At 43.8% G+C, this 6,722-nt stretch overlaps 1 protein-coding gene across 1 annotated transcript in view; it reads right to left on the minus strand.

Moving 5' to 3' along the window:
* The window catches only part of RGS8 (regulator of G protein signaling 8), a 51,008-nt gene extending 45,788 nt beyond the window's left edge, over positions 1-5,220 (minus strand). Inside the window, exon 1 of the mRNA XM_070266661.1 lies at positions 5,086-5,220. The gene's annotated coding sequence lies outside the window, so the exon portion shown is untranslated. The remainder of the gene's footprint in view (positions 1-5,085) is intronic.
* Between the last annotated feature and the right edge of the window lie 1,502 nt (positions 5,221-6,722).

Below are 6,722 nucleotides of genomic sequence, written 5' to 3' on the forward strand. Positions count from 1 at the left end.
ATATATACACACATACACAAGCATATGCACATGTATGCACGCCCTCACATGCACACACTGCACTGTGTTCTTTTTTCTTCCATTTTTCTGTGGCCAGTGATAACTTTATCTTCAGCTGGTACCTATTGATGGATTGGATTTGGTAACCACTGGCCTAGATCATTGCATATATGAAACAATTACTTGGTAGAATATCAACGACCACAATCAGAGAAGACACTTGATAAGAACACGGAGGGCATATCTTAGCATTCATAACTTCTGCTAAAGGGGTTAGTCTTTTTTCAGATTGACCTGGAAATCTACACTAGAGCAGGTTCTGACCCCTCCCGCCACTGCCACAGAGCCAAGCAAGATAAATTTGCAGCACCACAAAAGTAGACATGTTGCAATAAATAGCTGCAACTCACCTTTTACTGAACACTTTGAAGGAAAACAAACCTTCCCCCATTTCAGCACTCCCAGAACCACACAGCTGTCGTTGCTCAAGAATGCTATTACGGGGATTCTGCAGACCAAGTCTATATTTTGAGTGACTGCAAAACTAACTACAATCACTCTTAAATAGCCGTTTAAGAAAGCATTCCCTCCAACGCGGACTAACATCTGACATGAATGACCTGGGACGCAGACAGCAGAAAATAGACAATGAAGAAGAAAACAAAAGAATAAGACAGTTCCTGCCCGAACAGAAGAGACGTTTCCTAGGCCACACCCAGTCCTCAAATGGGAGAGATTGGAGACAAACAGCAGTACACACTACAGTGTGATGTACGTATGGACACGCTTAACATAAAGGTTTAGTAAACTGTTTATATGCAGTCTGTGTCCAGTAGATGTGGAATTTCAAACCTTCCATGGAATCATGCACCTACGTCCACCCGCTTATGAGCATCTACACCCATATATAGCACTCAATATAAAATTTGTTGAAAGAATGAATGAATGAACAAGTGAATCTTCTACTAGAGAGACAGTTTATTTATTAATTTAATCAAATTGTATTTATTTAGCTCCTCCTATGGGCCAGGTGCTATGCAAAGGACACCCTTGCTAGGGACACTCCCATGAACAAAACAATCTTGGTTTCTTGTCTAGTTTTCATTCCCCCTACTCTTCCTCTGTCCCTTTGTCAAAATCCATGCAATTTAAGAATCCACCAGCTACTCATGAAGGTGACTCATAGACATCCCAAGGCCTTTCTCAGCAATGACCCTCTGAGCCCATCTTTAGTTTTTCAACTGCTGTTGCTTCAAACCTAGTCTTTGTCTCATTCTAAACCCTTTGTTCTGAATTTATTTCTAGAGTTTGAATCTCTGTGCTTGCCCTGGTCATCTCAAACCTGGCTCTCCTCTCTGACTTTTCCAACCCTTCTGCCTGAGATGAGCATCTCCACTCAATTCCCAGCCTGTTAGGGGGCAACCTCTAAAGCCAGGCCCCTCCAGACAAGAAAGAATCTCAGATCCCTTCCATGAGTCAGTTCTCTTATTCTTAAGTAATCCTTCTCACCTTAAAAAAAAAAAAAAAAAAAAAAGCAACCCTTTAGCTATTGTTAAAAATAGATTTCTGAACCAGGCTGAACTCCAGCTGACAACTGTAATCAAAATTCTGATACCCAGAGAGGGAAGACCACATACGAAGAACCCTCACAAAATGCTACCTTAACAAGGCTTGTTCCTGGTTGAAAGAGAGAGACAAAATACTATATTTTCTCAATTCTAAAACATTTTTTTTTCTCACATTTTAACATTTCTGTAGCCAAGACGTCTTACAATCAGCATGTACCTGTAAGGTATAAGGTTGGTGACCCCCTCTACCCACATCAATGCCCCACAAAACATAAAGCTGTATTGAAAACATGATCCATCTTTCAACTGATGGAACCTTGTATCTGAGAAAACATTGTGGTGGGCCACCACTCCTCATTGCCAGACGCCAACTGAGTGCTTATTAAAATGATTTCAACTTAAGTAGGAGGAAAGTAAGACCATGAGAACCGGTAGCATTTCCAAAATCTTTAACGTGTTAAAGTCTCTAATTTATGGAATTAGACGTAATATGGGAAGGATGACACAAATAACTGATCATTTTCCTCACTTGACATTTACTGGAATGGCTGATGAGCATTGAAAGTGAATGGATTTGAGTTCCCCCGTCTCTCCCTTCCCCTGCTACCCTCTGGCGCAGGGGCTGCTGGACAATAGAACGGAGAAAACTATAAAATCAGGGAGAAGGAAGAAGCCGAAACCATACAGAATCTACAAACTAGTAGGTAGCCTTTGAATAAGGAGCTGGCATCGTCTGGTCATTGCATGGGTTGTTTCTTCGGTTTGTTTGTTTCATTCTGTCCATCATAGGAGTTAAGAGGCCAGGCTCTGAGCCAGATCGCTGGTTTGAATCCCAAGTCCACCACTTAAAAGCTGTGTGACTTTAGGCAAGTGACTTAACCCTGCTGTGCCTCAGTTTTCACATCCATAAAACAAGGATCACCAGTGAGTTGATACGTGTAGACTTACAGTAATAACTGTCACATAGAAAAGCTCAATAAAGCTATTTATTTATTATTATCTTCTGCTTGAAATTCCCTTGAAGAAAAATAATCCCTTCTCTCGAGAAAGCCAAAGAATAATCCCAGAAAGTCCTAGAAGAGACCTAAATCCTTTCCTGAAGCTTAAGTATTCTCCCCCGAAGATTAAAGCCACATGCACCTCTCCCCAAGACTTTTCCTTTTTGTAGGTGAAAAAAAAATCAGCAACATAATTTAGGTGAGGGTGAATTTGCTACCGAGCAAATTCCCTTTTCAGTGTTCAAAATTCCACCAGTCTGGAACAAGAAAAGGGCAGAGCCGTCCATCTGGAGTCAGATGCTTCTCTTTATTTTGTTTAATTCTGAAATAATTCTTGCTTCATAAGCACAGAATTTACTGCAGAAATTAGAACAAAAGGAATTAGAACAACGTGTGTGTGGCTGTGTGCACACGTCTCTGTAACGACTGTGTGGTTACATATATTCAGATCGTCTATGTAGTGCTCAGAGACTTACTGTATGTCTGCAAAAAAGAGAGCCCAGAGAGACATAAACTATTTATTTAAATGAGAGTAGACTATTTTTTATGATCCTGAAAAGGTTAAGGCAGAAGCTAGGTTATTGCAGAGAGGCAGTTATGATTTGTGCATTTTGATTCATCTTTTCATATTAAAAGCAGCCTCTCCTCCTGCTGTATTTTCATCACCCTGCGATCCTCCATCGCTGGGCCAGAGAGTTTTTCATATCAGTATAGAGACAGCCTTATTCACTTTATGTATTCCATCTGGGATTAAAGATATTGAAAGGGGAACTCCGGCTGAATGGGTGTTTCTCGGCAAGTCTCGCTATTTAGAAATCAAAGGAGGAGATTTCACAGCGTGTGCGGCTGGGGATGCCATGGAAGCAGGAGGTGGACTTCTGCAGACAGATGGCTCCTCCCATCTCCCAGGGAGCAAAGATTAGCTTGGAGACACGGGCCTCAGTGGCAGGGGGGACAAGGGAAGCAGGCCTGAGAACTTTCCTAACTCAGCCTCTGGGGATTGGTGCTTGCCACAGAGAAAGTGGAACATATTTTACAAAACAGGCTAGACACACACCATATGGCTGTGTTCTCAGGAACTCCCATATAGATCCCTGTTGGAGGCTCCTCTCCCTGTGCAGTGGCTCCCCAAAGTCGGCTTCGTTGCTGCAGGGACCTTAGGAATGCGGGGGGATTCACAGAACTCTGGGGATTGCAATGGGGCTGCAGGGAAAGTCTCTTGAGCAGCCTGCAACGTGCTGCAGGCTTGGGCCTTCCTGGCAGGATGGATGTCTCTCTTCCAGGAGCCAAAAGGTCTGGAATCTAGAGAAAGGGATCCCTCAGAGACCATAATAGATGCCATGCTTCCGCAGTGACGGTTCAGCTGCTTGATTAATGACACGTGAGAAGACTCGAGGCAAATTTAATAGGAGACAAACCCTTACAGGGTGCCTGCCCTGGATAAGATCCAGCGTCTCAGCCCCACGAAGGACGCTGCACAGGGGCTTATAAGATTCCTTCCTTCCGGAGCTTTGGGCCAAGAGCAAAAGCCTGTGAACGGTCTGCCTTGGTCTCAGTTTCTGAGTCCTGAGTGTGGGACAATGTGCCCTGAGAGCCAGCCAAGGGGAGCGAAGCCTCCATCTGCTCCTTCCCCATCCTTGGCTCCAGCGAGGGGGAGGGGTCCCTCAGCTGCTGGGCCAGTCCTGCCTGCCTATTGGCTGACACATTTTCAAAGCTACTCTCAAAGGCTTTGATGAACCGGCTGTTGCTGGGCAGCAGCTGAAGCCATTTGCCCTGGAAAATAGAAGGAAGCAGGTGTAACCACTCACCCCAACCTGACCCCGGAAGCACTCCCCCACACAGACTCTACAACTGATTGGGTTGCTTCATCCCTGTGTATTTTAATGAGCGCACCAATCTCAGACCCCTTGGCTGGCCTCTCCTAAAACGTAACCAGAGCATCACTCCTCTTAGCTTCTCTTTCAAGAGAAAGGAAGTGCCAGTCCAGGGTGGTCCTCTGGATGAGACCTAGGTTCCTCCTTGGGCTGACTGGATGCGGAAGATGCGGGATGGATCTCCCACCATCTACTTCCCAGCGCCTTCAGGAAGTAGCAGAGTTGCTGAAAGTCATAGATGTCTCAGCAAGACGGAATACTTTTCATTAGATTTCTCATTTAATTAAGTACAAAAAACTGAAATAGCACTTCACTTAAAAATTAATGCAATCTCTAATTTTTGTTAACTGATGAAATTTTGTATTTGAAAGTGCTTTGAATTTAAAATTTGGTATTTGAAAGGACTCTCTTGCAATTGTCTAATCTGATCACCACATCCATCTGATGGGCTAAGTACCTTTGAGGAGATGGCGACACCAAAAGAAAACTAAATGATCCAAGGAGTTATCATGAGTAATACAGCAGAAGTGGGATTCATATTCAAGTTTTCCCAATCCCAGTTGAATGTTCTTTCTAAGCTTCCCAATTTTAATAAATAAATTACATATTGTAGACCATTATAAAAAATTTGTCATATACATTTACCCAATGTGCTTGTCATGCTTTCTTGCAAATTTGTTAAATGAGTCCAACGTGACATTTAGGCCTTTTCTTCTCCTACCTGTAGCTCTGTCCCAAAGGAGACAAATAAGTGAAATTGGTGGCACACAGTGGAATAGTGGGAGTTTGAGCTGACGGACAGCCTCCAGATGTCTTTGAGCAGAATTGTGACATCATAACAGCAGCATTTTAGGATACTTCATCAGGCAGCAAGGTGTGAGACTCAGAAGAAAAAGCAGATCAGAGTTCTCACTACTCTTAGGCCATATTTATGTCCAATCTTCCTTTAGGACAAACGCAACTTTTTGCCCCTCAAAGTGGACGGTAAAGGAGGTTCCTGCCACGCTTACATCAGAGGTGGCTGCTGCCCCAGGGAGGAGCTAAGATTACAGGGTTGCCCTCAAGATTGCTCTTTAGATGCATTCATCATATCCAAGAGCCTGGAAAACTGAATGCTACTTCCAGCTGGGGATGGGGCAAAGCCTGGATGAAATTGGGAAGCAGGACTCTCTAAATAGCAGAGGCAAAGGTCTCCCCTTGGGGATCCAGTCAATCTTTGAGCTGAAAGCCTTGAGCTGTCATCTCACCTTAGATCCTTCCTCCATCACTGCCAGGTTCTCTGCTTTTAAAACACGTGCTTTATATCTCCTACATTTGTTAACAAAGGGATCAACCAGCTATCCTGGGAGAGGGTTAAAGGTGGAATCCTAAGTAAAATATTTCTCAAATAAATAAATATTACATTTTTCTGTGACCTCCTAAAGAAATTCAGTTCTTTAGCTTTGTCATCTAACCTCTTAGTAACCATAATGATGGGAATTTCAGACCAGTTCAATGGCATGGTCACCAGGAGATGACCCAATATTTGAGGGAAATAAAAACTTTTGTCCCTTGATTTACACCAAATAGATGCCCGCCTAACACAGTTACATCACCGTCCACTGACTCCAAGTACGTGGCCCAGTAAGTCACCTCCTCTGAATGGGAGTGCATAGGGTCACTGGAAAGTGTAGGTAAATGACAAAGGGGCAAGAGCACTCGGTTGTTTCCAGCAAGTTCGTTCATGCACTCACCCACTCATTCATTTGTTTGGAGTCCTCATTATGTGCTATGAACTCTGCAAGCTGGACGAGATAGAGGGGTTCTGAATGGTCCAGACTGAGCATATGATTCCAAGTCAGAACCCTGACCTAAACTTTGCAAAGATCCTGTTACCCTCTACCCTTCAACCTCTACAAACTCCCTGCTCCTGGCCTCGGAAGAGGAAGGAGCACTTTCTCCAGCAACCCAGAGTTCTAGGAGAGATGCTAAGGCCCTAGCAAAAGCTGTAAAGCAGAACTCTTCCCTGGGGGCTGGGAATAACAAACTGCTCTGGTCTTGGAAATCCTACCTACCACCCACACCTCACCCCAACCCGGAAGGAACCTGATGAGAGAACAAATAGAATTAGAGACCATGGCGAGTTGGCCTAAAGGGAAATTCACATAGACTTCAGCTAAGAAAGTACTATCCCTTTTGTTTTTGTGTCTTCAATTCACCAGAACTCCAGGGTTTTTATTACTTTATTTTCTCCTAATCCGTGCTCACAGCATCCTCCCACCTTTTTCCTCTGTTCTAAAGTG

Source organism: Equus caballus, chromosome 5 (genome assembly GCF_041296265.1).
Source record: "Equus caballus isolate H_3958 breed thoroughbred chromosome 5, TB-T2T, whole genome shotgun sequence".
Classification (NCBI taxonomy): Eukaryota; Metazoa; Chordata; class Mammalia; order Perissodactyla; family Equidae; genus Equus; species Equus caballus.